General features: G+C 42.2%; 1 protein-coding gene across 4 annotated transcripts in view; it reads left to right on the top strand.

Annotated features, from left to right (window-relative positions):
- The first annotated feature begins 265 nt into the window (after nt 1-265).
- The window catches only part of LOC131419427 (ral guanine nucleotide dissociation stimulator-like), a 55429-nt gene continuing 38744 nt past the window's right edge, over nt 266-16950 (top strand). For all 4 annotated transcript variants that reach the window (XR_009223214.1, XR_009223215.1, XM_058564487.1 and 1 more), the window contains exon 1: nt 266-704. The gene's annotated coding sequence lies outside the window, so the exon portion shown is untranslated. The remainder of the gene's footprint in view (nt 705-16950) is intronic.

Below are 16950 nucleotides of genomic sequence, written 5' to 3' on the forward strand. Positions count from 1 at the left end.
AGAGTCTCTGGAAGGAACCCCAGGAGACAGTGTGGCCTCCACAGCATCAGGCAGCCAGGGAGATGCAAACACGTCTGCTGTAGATGCTGGCGATGAAACACCCTCTTCCCAGCGAGGGGCTGCTGGGTAAGAGTGGCATTTCCGTGGGTGACTTTACCCCCAGGATCTGGGGCGTGCAGATTTATTGGCTGGTTTCCTTCTTACAGTTTCTCCTCAGTGTACACTCGAGAGAGGCCATCTGTCCCCCAGAGCTTGTCAAGCGAAGGAGGCTGAAGAGAGATGTGGAGCCCAGCTGCAGTGGGACCAGCCTGAGGCCTGACGAGGGCTTGGCCCAGAGCCCCCAAGTTCATCATTCACAATGATGCCTCAGAAACCCTCCCAGAGCCCCTCCACTCCAACAGACGTCACCCCGAAGCCAGCTGCAGAAGCTGTGCAGGGCGAGCACAGCGACACCGGCCCCACGTCCCTCAGCGGGCTCATCCTGTCAGCACTGGGGGCCCAAGATCTCCTCGACTCGCTGCACTCCTACTGCTTCTGCTCCCGGGGGAACAGGAGCACGGGTGCCACCTGCAGGAGCAGGTGGAGAAGGACAGCGAGCTGAAGAGGGGCAGCCGCCGACAGCCAGGTGCACATGCTGCAGGAGGAGCTGGACGAGCTGAAGGGAGGGGGCTCCCTGCCTTAGCAGCCTGCTGCCCCCAGCCAAGGTCAGTCCCAGGGCTCGGGGCTCCCCCACTGCCTGCTCATCATGAGGGGTTTCCTGCTCCGCAGCAGACGGCCCCTGAGCACTTGTGTGTGCAGCATGCCTGCTGCTGTCTTGGGAGAAGGCTCTGCTGGTAGCCGCCCCTCGCAGACAGGGAGCCCAGGTTGCAGAGCTCACCCGGCTCGCTCTAGGGCACTCGAGAGGCAGCGGTAGCTGTCGGGGTTTAGCAGGTGAGGAAGGAGGCATTGCAGGTCAGCTGTGAAAGCCAGACCTACCCAATGAATGGTGCCTGGATGGTTGGTTTTCCACTTGAACAGGAGGAAGTCAGCTTCTGTTGCATCTCTCACGCAAATGTAAATTCCAGTGAGTTAGGATCTAAATGTGAAATAATATCGACATAATAAACTATTAGAAAAGTTATAGGAGACTCTTAAAGTGATGGGGAGGTTCTTTCCATTCATGTTTTTAATTAATTAATTTATTTTATTGATGTTTTAATAGTTTATAACATTGTGAAGTTTGGGGTTGTACATTTTTGTTTGTCCATCACCATATATATGTCTCCCTTCACCCCTTGTGCCCACCCCCCACCCCCATTGCCCCTGGTAACACAATAAACCATGTGTTGGTTTATATTCCACATATGAGTGAGATCATACAGTGTTTGTCTTTCTCTTTCTGGCTTATTTCACTTAACATAATACCTTCCAGGTCCATCCATGTTGTTGCAAATGGGACGGTTTTGTCTTTTTTTATGGCTGAGTAGTATTCCGTTGTATATATATACCACATTTTCTTAATCCAATCGACAGTCGAGGGACACTTAGGTTGCTTCCACTTCTTGGCTATGGTGAATAATGCTGCAGTGAACATAGGGGTGCATAAGCCTCTTTGGATTGTTGATTTCAGGTTCGTTGGATAGATTCCCAGTAGTGGGATGGCTGGGTCATAGGGCACCTCTATTTTTAATTCTTTGAGGAATCTCCATACCGTTTTCCATAGAGGCTGCACCAGTTTGCATTCCCGCCAGCTGTGTATGAGGGTTCCTGTTTCTCCACATCCTCTCCAACATTTGTTGTTTTTGTCTTGGTGATTATAGCCATTCTAACGGGTGTGAGGTGATATCTTAGTGTTGTTCTGATTTGCATTTCCCTGATGATTAGTGATGTTGAACATCTTTTCATGTGCCTGTTGGCCATCTGTATATCGTCTTTGGAGAAGTGTCTGTTCATTTCCTCTGCCCATTTTTTGATCGGGTTGTTTGTTTTTTTGGTGTTCAGTTGTGTGAGTTCTTTATATATTATGGAGATCAACCCCTTGTCAGATGTATGTTTTGCAAATATTCTCTCCCAGCTGGTGGGTTGTCTGTTCATCTTGATTCTGGTTTCGTTTGTCTTGTAGAAGCTCTTTAATCTGATCAAGTCCCACTTGTTTATTTTTTCTTTAGTTTCCCTAGTCTGGGTAGGCATGTCATCCAAAAAGATTCCTCTATGACCAATGTCAAATAGTGTGTTCCCTATATTTTCTTCTGCGAGTTTTATAGTTTCAGGTCTCACCTTCAGGTCTTTGATCCATTTTGAGTTAATTTTTGTGAATGGCAATAGCAGATGGTCCACTTTCATTCTTTTGCATGTGGCTGTCCAGTTTTCCCAACACCATTTATTGAAGAGACTTTCCTTTCTACATTGTATGTTCTTAGCTCCTTTGTCGAAAATTAGCTGTCCATATATGTGTGGTTTTATTTCTGTGCTTTCAATTCTGTTCCATTGATCTGTGTGTCTGTTTTTGTACCAGTACCATGCTGTTTTGATTACTATTGCTTTGTAGTATATTTTGAAGTCAGGGATTGTGATGGCTCCAGCTTTGTTCTTTTTTCTTAGGATTGCTTTAGCTATTCGCGTCTTTTGTTGCCCCATATGAATTTTAGTATTCTTTTTTCTATTTCCGTGAAGAATGTCATTGGGATTCTGATTGGGATTGCATTGAATTTGTGGATTGCTTTAGGTAATATAGACATTTTAACTATGTCTATTCTTCCAGTCCACGTGCATGGGATATCTTTCCATTTCTTTATGTCGTTATCGATTTCTTTCAATAATGTCTTGTAGTTCTCATTGTATAGGTCTTTCACCTCGTTGGTAAGATTTATTCCTAGGTATTTTATTCTTTTTGATGCAATTGTAAATGGTATCATCTTTTTGAATTCTCTTTCTGTTAGTTCATTATTAGCATACAGAAATGCAACAGATTTTTGTAGATTGATTTTGTACCCTGCAACTTTGCTGTAGTTGTTGATTATTTCTAATAGTTTTCCAATGGATTCTTTAGGGTTTTCTATATATAAAATCATGTCATCTGCAAGTAGTGAGAGTTTCACTTCTTTGTAACCTATTTGGATTCCTTTTATTCCTTTTTCTTGCCTAATTTCTCTGGCCAAAACCTCCAGTACGATGTTGAATAGGAGTGGTGAGAGTGGGCAGCCCTGCCTCAGTCCTGTTCTCAGAGGAACGGCTTTCAGTCTTTCCCCATTGAGTATGATGTTGACTGTGGGTTTGTCATAAATAGACTTTATTATGTTGAGGTACTTTCCTTCTACACCCATTTTGTTGCGAGTTTTTATCATAAATGGATGTTTTATCTTGTCAAATGCCTTCTCTGCGTCTATTGAGATGACCATGTGGTTTTTATTCTTTGTTTTGTTGATGTGATGTATCACGTTGATTGATTTGTGGTTGTTGAACCATCCCTGCGTCCCTGGTATAAATCCTACTTGATCATGGTGTATGATCTTTTCAATGTATTGCTGTATTCTGTTTGCCAATATTTTGTTGAGGATTTTTGCGTCTATGTTCATCAGCGATATTGGCCTGTAATTTTCCTTCTTTGTATTGTCTTTGTCTGGCTTTGGTATCAGGGTGATGTTGGCCTCGTAGAATGATTTAGGAAGTGTTCCATCTTCCTCTATTTTTTGGAGTAGTTTGAGAAGGATGGGTATTAAATCTTCTTTGAATGTTTGGTAAAATTCACCGGAGAAGCCATCTGGTCCTGGACTTTTATTTTTTGGGAGGTTTTTGATTACTATTTCAGTCTCTTTACTTGTGATTGGTCTATTCAGATTCTCCATTTCCTCTTGGTTCAGTTTTGGGAGGTTGTATGAGTCTAAGAATTTATCCATTTCTTCTGGATTGTCCAATTTGTTGGCATATAATTTCTCATAGTATTCTCTTATAATCCTCTGTATTTCCGTGGTATCCATTGTAATTTCTCCTCTTTCATTTCTAATTTTATTTACTTGAGCCCTTTCTCTTTTTTTCTTAGTAAGCCTGGCTAAGGGTTTGTCGATTTTGTTTATCTTCTCAAAGAACCAACTCTTTGTTTCATTAATCCTTTCTACTGTTTTTTTGGTCTCAATTTCATTTATTTCTGCTCTGATTTTTATTATTTCTCTCCTTCTGCTGACTTTGGGCTTTGTTCTTTTTCTAGTTCAATTTAAGGTTGCTTATTTGGGCTTTTTCTTGTTTGTTAAGGTGGGCTTGTATCGCTATGAGTTTCCCTCTCAGGACCGCTTTTGCTGCATCCCATATGGTTTGGTATGGCATATTTTCATTTTCCTTTGTTTCCAGATATTTTTTGATTTCTCCTTTAGTTTCATCAATGATCCATTGGTTGTTCAGTAGCATGTTGTTTAATCTCCACATTTTTGTCACTTTCCCAGTTTTTTTTTCATGGTTGATTTCCAGTTTCATAGCATTATTGTCTGAAAAGATGCTTGTTATGATTTCAATCTTCTTAAATTTATTGAGGCTTGCTTTGTTTCCCAACATATGGTCTATCCTTGAGAATGTTCCATGCGCGCTGGAGTAGAATGTGTAGTCAGCTGTTTTTGGATGGAGTGCTCTGTATATGTCTACTAGGTCCATCTCATCCAGTTTTTCATTTAAGTCTACTATTTCTTTATTGACTTTTTGTCTGGATGATCTATCCATTGATGTAAGTGGGGTATTAAGATCCCCTCCTATTATTGTGTTGTTGTTAGTGTCTCCTTTTGGGTTTGTTAATAGTTGCTTTATGTACATTGGTGCTCCTATGTTGGGTGCATATATATTTATAAGTGATATGTCTTCTTGGTGGAGTGTCCCTTTTATCATTATATATTTCCCTTCTTTGTCTCTCTTAACCTGTTTTATCTTGAAGTCTACTTTCTCTGATATGAGTATGGCAACACCTGCTTTCGTTTGTCATTAGCTTGGATTATTGTCTTCCATCCTTTCACTCTGAGCCTGTGCTTGTCTTTAGAGCTGAGATGTGTTTCCTGGAGGCAGCATATTGTTGGGTCTTGCTTTTTAAACCATCCTGCCACTCTGTATCTTTTGATTGGAGAGTTCAGTCTATTTACATTTAGAGTAATTATTGATATATGAGGGCTTAGTGTTGCTGTTTTGTCACTTATTCTCTGGTTCTTTTGCATTTCCTTTGTTTCTTGTCCCATTTGTTTCGGACTGCCAATTCAGTTTGGTTCTTCTGTCTTATGACTCTTCTAGTTTTCTCATTGTTTATCATATGTGATTTTGTGTTGATTATTTGTTTAGTGGTTACCTTGAGGTTTGTATAAAAAATCTTGTGTATGAGATAGTCCATTATCTGATAGCCTCCTATTTCCTTATACTAAGTCAATTCAATCACTTTCCTCTTTGCCTTCTAAGTCGTTCTTGTTATACCTTATTCTATCTTGTGTTGTGGGTGTGTGTTTACAGTGATAAGGTTAAATTTATTTTTGGTGAATTCCTTCCTTTGATCTTTGATTTTGGTGTTTAAGTGGTTGCTAACCTATTCCGGTAAAGATCTACTATTTTTCTGAGTTTGTCTACCTATTTTTCTCCTTGCTCCAAGCTTTGTATTCCCTTTCTCTTTTTTTTTTCAGGCCTGAGGGCCTTCTTGAGTATTTCTTGTAGTGGGGGGGTCTCGTGGCCATGAACTCCCTTAGCTTTTGTTTATCTGGGAAAGTTACTGTTTCTCCATCATATTTGAAGGATATTTTTGCTGGATAAGAGTATTCTTGGCTGAAAGTATTTGTTTTTCAGTATTTTGAATATATCATTCCAGTCTCTCCTAGCCTGTAAAGTTTCTGTTGAGAAATCTGCTGAGAGCCTGATGGGAGTTCCTTTGTACGTTATCTTTTGTTTTTGTCTAGCTGCCCTTAATATTGTTTCTTTGTCATTGACTCTGGCTAGCCTTACCACTAGATATCGTGGAGTGGGCCTTTGCCTGTTGACGTATTTAGGTAATCTGTTGGCTTCGCTTACTGGTATTTCGTGCTTCTTCCCCAGATTTGGGAAGTTCTCAGCTATTATTTCCTTGAATAGGCTCTCTTCCTCTTTCCCTCTCTTCTCCCTCAGGAATGCCTATAATTTTTATGTTACATTTCCTAATAGAGTCAGATATTCCTCGGAGACTTTCTTCATTTCTTTTTAGTCTTAGTTCTCTCTCCTCTTCCATCTGGAGCATATCTGTATTCCTATCCTCTATAATGCTAATTCTTTCCTCCATGTTGTCAGCTCTGTTCTTTAAAGATTCCAGGTTCTCCTTTATCTCCTCCATTGTGTTCTTCATCTCCATCAGCACTGATTGGTTTTTCTTTATTATTTCAATCTCTCTTGTGAAGAAACTCCTAATCTTATTGAATTGTTTGTGCTGTCTTGTATTTCATTGAGTTTTTTAATGATAGCTATTTTGAAATCTCTGTCGTTTAGGTTATGGATTTCTGTGTCTTCAGCGTTGGTTTCTGGGTGCTTGTCATTTTCCTTCTGGTCTGGTGATTTCATGTACCATTGCATTGTGGTTCCTGTATTGGCTTTGTTTTTCCTCATCCTGGAAATATCTGGTTGCAATTTCCACCCGCCGCCACTGTGTGGGGGTAAAGGGCTGTGTAATCTGTGCCCCCTGCACTCTGCCCTAGCTGTTTGCTGTGATCCGCAGGGTCCGGCTTGTGGGCGGGGGAGGTGCTCTCTCTTTTGCCCGCTGGGTCCGTGGCGTGGGGGGCTTCTCGTTCGCCCCTCGGTATCCGCTCTCCTGGGGTGCTCAGATGTTGATGGTACCCCGTAGCAGTTCTGAGTGCTCTGTGTGGGAGTTTCCCATTGGTGGAGAGAGCCGGAAGGGCTATGGTTTCCCCGCAGAGGGCCGCCCCTACCCCCTCACTGGCAGCCATGTGGACTGGGATCGCTGATCTGATGGGGAGGGAGAGGAGTTCTCCTTACCTCTCCTCACTTCCTCGGGGGGCCTAGCACGTTCCTCTCTCAGATGTGCAGCAGTGGATCTTTCTGATCTTGCTTTTCATTGTCTAGGATTCTGTTGTTGGTCTGTGACTGTTCCTTTTGTTGTATCTTATCGGGGGAAGAGTTTATGGGAAAGCTCACTCTGCCGTGACGCTGACGTCACTCCTCCCATTCATGTTTTAATGAATATCCTTGAACTGAAGTCATTTTGAATATTTTAATAATTTCTTTAAAATTTTAAATATCTGTTTGAGTAGAATACGTTCACTTTTGTAAAAATTAAAACTACAGAAATATATAAACTATGAAGTGTAAAAACTCCTATTTCTCACCTATCTCCCAACTTTTGTCCTTGTCCATGGTAAAATTTGGTGTGTCATCTCCTAGACTGTTTCCTGTGCTTTACATACATATTTCTCCACCTGTACAAATAGGTTGGATATATTTTTGGTGTATTTATTGGCTATGTTTCTGATTTTCCAGCTCTTTTACAGTTTAGTAGTTGTAAACATTGGTTTCTCGATATTCCTTACATACTGAGGGTACCATCTTTTGCCTGTTATACATCCATGGAAAACATTTCCCTACCACATTGTTTATTTATTTATTCATTTGTTTGTTTCTTTCTTTCTTTGTTTTTTTGCTAACATCTGTCAATCCTCCTCTTTTTGCTGAGGAAGACTGGCCCTGGGCAAACATCCATGCCCATGTTCCTCCACTTTATATGGGATGCCACCACAGCATGGCTTGATAAGCAGTGCGTCGGTGCGCGCCCGGGATCCGAACCCCAGGCCACCACAGCAGAGTGCGTGCACTTAACCCCTACGCCACTGGGCCGCTCAGCCACATTGTTCATTTAATCTGGATCAGTGCTTGTCTTTCCAGATGTCAGTAACACTTCAGGTGGGAAATGGCTCTATGTGACAGGTTGTTCAGGACCTCCTGGACCCCCGGGGCAACAACCATTAAGACAAGACAAAGCAAGAAACAAAACCCATCCCGCGTGTTTCCAGATGCATCCTGGGGTAAGGACAGCTCCAGCTGAGGACCGCTGATGTCCTGGTCAGAGTTATCTGCTATGGTCTCCTATCACGTTAAAGCTGTTTCTGTAATTTGTCGTACCTGATGGTACAGTTTGGTGCCTTTGTCTGTTCCTCTTGGTCAGACTGTGAAGGTTTCTCAGTGTTACAGGTCTTTCCAGACAGCCAGCCCTTGACTCCATTGCTCAGGTCTACGTTGTTGTTCCTGCCTCGTGAATCCTCGCTTCGTTCTTCTGTCTTTGGTTTTATTGTGGTGTTGTTCTGGCTCCTGGAGGGAACTGCTGAGCTTCTTTGTGTACAGGTGATATTCCCTGATACCTGCAGTGGAGGCTGTGTCCCTTCGTCTGTCCCTTTGTCCCCACACCATGGATTTGCCTCATGCTGCTCTCCTTGCTGTTCATTTCTAAAGAGTTTGTCTGTCTGCGTGGATCCCCCCTTTAACCTGAGAGATTTAGAAGAGTGTGGACAGATTTTCAAGTGGATAGGTTGGGGGAGGGGAGCCAATATTTTGTGATTATTTTTTACTTTTATTGCTTGAAGGTCCAGTAATATGGTCACTTATAGATTTCTGCTTTGTGGACAATTTAGAGATTTCATTGTGGCTTAGCACACAGTCCATTGTGGTGATTGTTTCATTGTGGTTTGAGGAGAATGCATCCTCTCCACTAGTTGCTTACGTTGTTGTCCCTCGGGCTGAGGCCAGATCTAGCTTTTTTGTGTTCATCAGCAGATCTGTTTCCTAACTTACTGTATCACTTGACCTGTGGATTTCTTTTTTTTTTTTAATTTTATTTATTTCTTTTTCCCCCAAAGCCCCAGTAGATAGTTGTATGTCATAGCTGCACATCCTTCTAGTTGCTGCATGTGGGACATGGCCTCAGCATGGCCGGAGAAGCGGTGCGTCGGTGCGCGCCCGGGATCCGAACCTGGGCCGCCAGCAGCGGAGCGCGCGCACTTAACCGCTAAGCCATGGGGCCGCCCCATGACCTGTGGATTTCTAAGAGAGGTAAGGTAGGTTTCCCTGTGATTCTGGAGGTGCCTGTGTCTTCTTGTTTGTCCAGTTTTGCTTTATGTTTCAAGACCATATTGTTAGGTGCATAAGTGTTCCTGACAGTTATCAACACAGAAAACCCCTTTTTGTCTGTTTAAAGTCTTATTTCTTTATCTCCTCATTTTCAACCACATTATATCCCTTTATTTTATAACTATATTTCAACTCAACTTGAGAGCCTTCGTCTTTTTATAGAGCAATTTCATCCATTCACAATTGTGATTATTGATAAATTGGAAGTTGAGTCTACCATTTAATTTAATTTTTAATTTGTTAGGCTTTCTCATGGTTTTTCTATTCTTCTAGTGGGTGTCTTTCAGCTTTTAGGAACAACAGTTTCTGCCTTTCTTTCTGGAAATGCTTAGAGTTGATCAGTTCCTGTGTTCTACACTCTCAGCTCCTCACCTTCCACTCCCCAGCTTGAGACTGTCTGATCTCAGTTCTGTGTTCTTATTTTCCCCATCAAGCAACCACGATTGGATGTAAGTATACGTTTTATCGGTTACTTTGTTCACCACTATTTATTGTATGCAAATTTTTCCTCCGTTTTGGAAATATTTGATGCTATTTTGGAACTCATATGACAGTGAAATTTTGAGAGGAATCGAGTCTGAGATACTTCTTAGGTGCCGATGCTGGGGAGCTAGCACCTAAGCTCTTAAAGTTGCATCGGTGTGTCTGCAGAGTGAGGATAAGGTCAGAGATGTTTAAAAACGTGGAATTGAATGAGGTTTCCTGGAGACACTGCATCTGTGGAAGGGCCCCTGGCCCAGCCTAGGAGCAGGCAGTGTTTGCAGAGGTGTAGCTGAAGAGGGTCCAGGAAAGGGGACTGAAATGGTGGAGCATGAGGTTGCAGGAGCCACGAGGGGAAAAGGGTATTGCAGAAAGGAGGGGTGCTCAGCTGGGTGGGATACAGCTCCGATCAGAATGGAGAGAAGATGGCTGGACTCGGCCACGTGGGATCACTGGTGACCTCAGTCTCCTTGAGAGGGTGGGAATGAAGCTGGGTCTGGAGTGGGGGAAGGGGAGCCATGGGAGGGCAGTAGGGATGAGGCACTTTACTTAAGAGGTTTCGCCATGAAGGGGAGTCGGGCAAGTGGACAGTAGCCAAAAGGGAGCATGGGTCCAAGGGAGAGTTTGTTTGTAAGGTGGAGATGATCTAGCAGGTGCTGCAGGGAGGACCAGATGGAGAGGAGGAGGCTGAGGGCCCGGGAGGAGCGTGCTGGGCCCTGAGGAGGTGCAGGGCTGGGCTCCGCTGCCTGGGGAGGCGCAGAGAGCAAGAGGACAGCTGTGCTGGTGGAAAGGGCGCCCTGCGCCTCTGCTCCTGTATTACTGGAGCGTGAGGTGGGCAGTGGCTGGGAGTGGAGGAGCGATGCAGGAAGTGTTAGGTGAGCGGCAGGGGGAAGAGGGGGAGGAAGAGAGGGCGCCCTGGCTGGGTCTCCATGGCCCACCCGGAGCCCCCCACTGGCGTCCCCGGTCACCAGCTGTTGTCTCTCTTTGATGTCTTCCTCAAAATGTCGGCTCTCTTGATGGTTCCCAGGGCTATTATGAATTTGTTCATCAATGAAGGAATCTTTGGGTCATTTTTTAGGGATTTTATGTCAAAGGGGCTCTACATATGTTTATTCAGTCCATCATCTTTACCCAATCACTTTGTTTTTGGACAGAGTCCGTACAACAGAGCAGCCGGGCCAGTGGCCTGCGGGTTCCAGGGTTCGGGGGGTTTGCCCTCCAGAAAGCCGGTGCTGATTGGCATTCTCACAGGACGTGGTGCTCTGTCCCTGAGCCCGCTCTAACTCTGGGTGTCTCGACGTTGTAAATCCTGGGGCAGTTCTGTCAGGGCCCATCGTTGGCATTTCTGTGACCAGTGAGGGCGAACATTTTCCGTGTTCATTATCAGTCACTTCCCTGACTGTGCTGTCGCCTGCCTTGCTCACTGAGCTCCAAACCTTCCTGGTGGAACCAGGACATTCACTCTCTATCCAGTGTGATTGCACGTTCCCTCAGTGTACCCCTTGAATACTTGCTTCAAAAATATCTGCTTTCTTCACATTCTTTGATTCCTTGTATATATAATCTAGATTTAATCTGGAGCTTTAAAAATGTTTTATTGTGAGCAGGAGGCATCACAATCCCTGACTTCAAAACATGCTACAAAGCAATAGTAATCAAAACAGCATGGTACTGGTACAAAAACAGACACACAGATCAATGGAACAGAATTGAAAGCACAGAAATAAAACCACACATATATGGACAGCTAATTTTCGACAAAGGAGCTAAGAACATACAATGTAGAAAGGAAAGTCTCTTCAATAAATGGTGTTGGGAAAACTGGACAGCCACATGCAAAAGAATGAAAGTGGACCATCTGCTATTGCCATTCACAAAAATTAACTCAAAATGGATCAAAGACCTGAAGGTGAGACCTGAAACTATAAAACTCGCAGAAGAAAATATAGGGAACACACTATTTGACATTGGTCATAGAGGAATCTTTTTGGATGACATGCCTACCCAGACTAGGGAAACTAAAGAAAAAATAAACAAGTGGGACTTGATCAGATTAAAGAGCTTCTACAAGACAAACGAAACCAGAATCAAGATGAACAGACAACCCACCAGCTGGGAGAGAATATTTGCAAAACATACATCTGACAAGGGGTTGATCTCCATAATATATAAAGAACTCACACAACTGAACACCAAAAAAACAAACAACCCGATCAAAAAATGGGCAGAGGAAATGAACAGACACTTCTCCAAAGACGATATACAGATGGCCAACAGGCACATGAAAAGATGTTCAACATCACTAATCATCAGGGAAATGCAAATCAGAACAACACTAAGATATCACCTCACACCCGTTAGAATGGCTATAATCACCAAGACAAAAACAACAAATGTTGGAGAGGATGTGGAGAAACAGGAACCCTCATACACAGCTGGCGGGAATGCAAACTGGTGCAGCCTCTATGGAAAACGGTATGGAGATTCCTCAAAGAATTAAAAATAGAGGTGCCCTATGACCCAGCCATCCCACTACTGGGAATCTATCCAATGCACCTGAAATCAACAATCCAAAGAGGCTTATGCACCCCTATGTTCATTGCAGCATTATTCACCATAGCCAAGAAGTGGAAGCAACCTAAGTGTCCCTCGACTGTCGATTGGATTAAGAAAATGTGGTATACATATACAATGGAATACTACTCAGCCATAAAAAAAGACAAAACCGTCCCATTTGCAACAACATGGATGGACCTGGAAGGTATTACGTTAAGTGAAATAAGCCAGAAAGAGAAAGACAAACACTGTATGATCTCACTCATATGTGGAATATAAACCAACACATGGACAGAGAAAACTGGACTGTGGTTACCTGGGCAGTGGGGGTGGGGGGCGGGCACAAGGGGTGAAGGGAGTCATATATGTGGTGATGGACAAACAAAAATGTACAACCTAAAATTTCACAATGTTAGAAACCATTAAAACATCAATAAAAAAAAATGTTTTATTGTGGAAAACCTTGAACATTCACAAATTAAACAGAAAAGTGTGATAGCCCCCCATGTCCCTATTACCCAGCTTCAACATTTGTCAATATTCAGATATTCTTGTTTCATCCCTATTTCTACCCACTCCGTACTTTCCATTGATTAATTTTTAATTAATAGATTGTTTTTTAGGAAAGTTTTAGATGGACAGAGAAATTCAGCAGATAGTGCAGAGCATTTCTCCCTCCTCCCCCGCAGTTTCCCCTACTGTTAACATCTTGCATGACCACCTGTGGTAGTGCGGTTCATTGCTCACAGGTGAGGAGCTGATGCTGCTACAGTGTTTGTAACCAAGTCCGTAGTTTACGTTAAGGTTCGCTGTCTCGCTGTCATGTACTTGGATTTTGACAAATGCATAATCTCATGTGTCCACCACGACAGTATCCTACAGAAGAGTTGGATTGCCCTAAAAATCCCTGTGCTCTACCTTTTCGTCCCTTGCCTCCCAACTCCTGGCAACACTGATCTTTATAGTGTTTCCATACTTTTGCCTTTTCTAGAATGTCGTGTAATTGGAATACATGAAAACTATGGAACAGAGTATATATCCTTTTCAGGTTGGCTTCTTTCACTTATCAATATGTATTTAAGGGTCCACTATGTCTTTTTGTGGCCCAATAGCTCATTTCTTTTTTTTTTTCCCCTTTTTGTATATTGAGTTAAAATATACATAACAAAAAAGTGTGCCATCTTAACCATTTTTAAGTGTACACTTCAGTGGCGTTAAATACATTTACACTATTGTACAGTCATCACCACCATTCATCCCCATAACTCTTATAAATCTTATAAAACTCTATACCTATTAAACAATAACTCTCCCTTCTCCCCTCCCCCCAGCCCTTGGCAGCCACCATTCCACTTTGCATCTCTTATGATTTTGACTACTCTCAGTTCCTCGTGTAAGTGGAATCATACAGTATTTGTCTTTTTGTGACTGGCTTATTTCTGTTAGCATAATGTCCCCAAGGTTAATCCATGTGTGGGATATTGCAGAATTTGCTTCCTTTTTAAGGCTGAATAATATTCCATTGTGTGGATATACTACATTTTGTGTATCCATTCATGCGTCAGTGGACACTTGGGTTGCTTCCACGTTTTCTATTGTGAACAATACTGCTATGAACATGGATGTACAAATATCTCTTCAAGGCTGTGCTTTCAGATCTTTTGGATGTATCTCCAGAAGTGGAATTGCTGGATCACGTGATAATTCTATGTTCAATTTTTTGAGGAACGTCCATATTGTTTTCCATAGCGGCTGCACCATTTTAGGTTCCTGTCAACAGTGTACCAGGTTTCCAATTTTGCCGCACCCTGGCCAACACTTGTTGTTTTCTGTCTTTTCCATAGCACTCATCTTAGTGGGTGTGAGGTGGTGTCTCATTGTGGTTTTGATTTTCATTTCCCTAATAATTAGTGGTGTTGAGCATCTTTTCATGTGCTTATATGCCATTTGTAAGTCTTCTTTGGAGAAATGTCTCTTCAAGTCCTTTGCCCATATTTGAATTGGCTTGTTTTTTAGTTGTTTAGTTTTAGGACTTCTCTGTATATTCTGGATATCAGTCTCTTGTCAGAAACATGATTTGCAAATATTTTCTCCCTCTCTTGGGTTGCCTTTTTACTCTGTGGACAGTGCCTCTTGATGTACCAACTTATAAAATTTTCATGGAGTCCAATTTGTCCATTGTTTTTCTTTCGTTACCTGTGCCTTTGGTGTCATATCCAAGAAATCATTGCCAAGTCCGGTGTCGTGAAGATTTTGTCCTATGTGTTCTTCTAAGAGTTTTCGTGTTTGAGGTCTTACATTTATGTCCTTGATCCATTTTCAGTTAATTTTTGTATATGGTGTTGGATGGGGTCCAGCTTCAATCTTTTGCATGCAGATATCCAGTTTTCCCAGCACCATTTGTTGAAAAGAAACCTTTCTCTGTTGCGTGGTCTTGGCACCCTTGTGAAAAATCACTTGACCGTATATGTGAGGCTTTGTTGCTCGGCTCCCTATTCTATGCCATTGGTCTCTATGTCTGTCTTTACGCCAATACCATACTGTTGATTACTGTAGCTTTGTAGTAAGTTTTGAAATCAGGAAGTGTGAGTCCTCCAGTTTTGTTCTTTTTCAGGATTGTTTTGGCTATTATGAGTCCCTTGAGATTTCATGTGAATTTTAGGATGGGTTTTTCTATTTCTGCAAAATACATCATTAGGATTTGGATAGGGATTACATTGAATCTGTAGATTGCTTTGGGTAATATTGACACTTTACCAATAGTAAGCCTTCCAATCCATGAACATGGGATATGTGTCCATTTATGTATGTCTTCTTTAATTTCTTTCTGAAATGTTTTGTAGTTTCTATGGTGCAAGCCTTTCACCTCCTTGGTTAAGTTAATTCCTAAGCATGTTATTCTTTCTGATACTATTATAAATGAATTGTTTTTGTAATTTCCTTTTCAGAGAGCTCATGGTTCGTGTATAGAAATGCAACTGATTTTTGTGTTGACTTTGTATCCTGCTACTTTCCTGAATTCGTGTTAGGTCAAACGGCTTTTTTGTGGAGTCTTTCGTGTTTTCTACATATGAGATGATATCGTCTTCCAACAGAGACCATTTTACTTTTTTCTTTCCAATTTGGAAGCCTTTTATTTATTTATTTTTATTGCCTCATGGTTCTGGCTTGAACTTTCAGTACTGTGTTGAATAGAAATGGTGAAAGTGGGCATCCTTGCCTTGTTCCTGATCTTAGAGGAAAAGCTTTCAGCCTTCCGTCATTGAGTATTATGTTTGCTGTGTGTTTTTCATATATGGCTTTTATTATGGTGAGGCACTTTTCTCCTTTTCTAGTTTGTTGAGTGTTTTATCATGAAAGGGTGTTGAATTATGTCAAATGGTTTTTCTGCATCCATTGAGATGGTCATGTTTTTTTCCCCTTCATTTTATTGATGTGGCATATTACACTGATCAATTTTTGTATGTTGAACTCCCGTTGTATACCAGGAATAAATTTCACTTGGTCGTAGTGTATAATTCTTTTAATACGCGGTTCCATTCAGTTTGCTAGTACTTTGTTGAGGATTTTTGCATCTATATTCATTGGGTGTAATGGTCTGTAATTTTATTTTCTTTTAGTGTCCTTGTCTAGTGTTGGTATCAGGGTAATGCTGGCATCGTAAAATGAGTTTGGAAGTGTTCCCTCTTTTTCAACATTTGACAGAGCGTAAGAAGGCTTGTTTTTAATACTTCTTTATATGTTTGGTAGAATTCACCAGTGCAGTCATCTGGTCCTGGGTTGTACTTTGTTGAGAGATTTTTTTTTAGATTTCTTGAAATATTAGTGACATATAACATATGTAAGTTTTCGTGTTCAAGATGATGATTTGTGAAAGGATTACCACAGTACGGTGAGTTAGCACCTCCATTCCCTCCCATAATTAACTTCTTTCTTCTAGTCATCCCTTTTTTTCTTTTTGGTTTTTTTTCCCCTTTTCTCCCCAAAGCCCCAGTAGATAGTTGTACATCATAGTTGCACATCCCTCTAGTTGCTGTATGTGGGACGCCGCCTCAGCATGGCCAGACTAGCGGTGCGTCGTGCGCGCCTGGGATCAGAACCCGGGCTGCCAGTAGCGGAGCACATGCACTTACTCGCCAGGCGACGGGGCTGGCCCCCGTCTAGTCATTACTTTTAAGATCTACTCTCTTAACAACTCTTGAGTATATAATATAGTCTTGTTAATTATGGTCATCATGCTATACATTAGATCCCCAGAACTTATTCATTTCACAGTTAGAAATTTGCACACTTTGACTCACATCTCCCCATTTTCCCCACCCGCGAGGCCCTGGCAAACACCATTCTAGTCTCTATTCCTTTTTTTTTTTTTTTTTGTGAGGAGGACTAGCCCTGAGCTAACATCCGATGCCAATCCTCCCCTTTTTTCTTGAGGAAGACTGGCCCTGGGCTAACATCCGTGCCCATCTTCCTCTACTTTATATGGGACGCCGCCACAGCATGCCTTAACAAGCGGCGCGTCGGTGCATGCCCGGAATCCGAACCTGCAAACCCCGGGCCGCCGCAGCAGAGCGCGTGCAGTTAACCGCTGTGCCACCGGGCGGCCCCGAGTCTCTATTCCTTTGAGTTGGGCTTTTTTAGATTTCACATATGTGTGAGAACATATAGTATTTATCTTTCTCTGTCTAACTTATATTACTTAGCATAATGCCTCAAGGTCCATCTATGTTGTCGCAAAATGCAGGATTTCATTCTCTCGCGTGGCTAAATAATGTTCCATTATATATTTCGTGTATATATACATATATCTCACATTTT

This window comes from Diceros bicornis, chromosome 21 (genome assembly GCF_020826845.1).
Source record: "Diceros bicornis minor isolate mBicDic1 chromosome 21, mDicBic1.mat.cur, whole genome shotgun sequence".
NCBI classification, from domain to species: domain Eukaryota; kingdom Metazoa; phylum Chordata; class Mammalia; order Perissodactyla; family Rhinocerotidae; genus Diceros; species Diceros bicornis.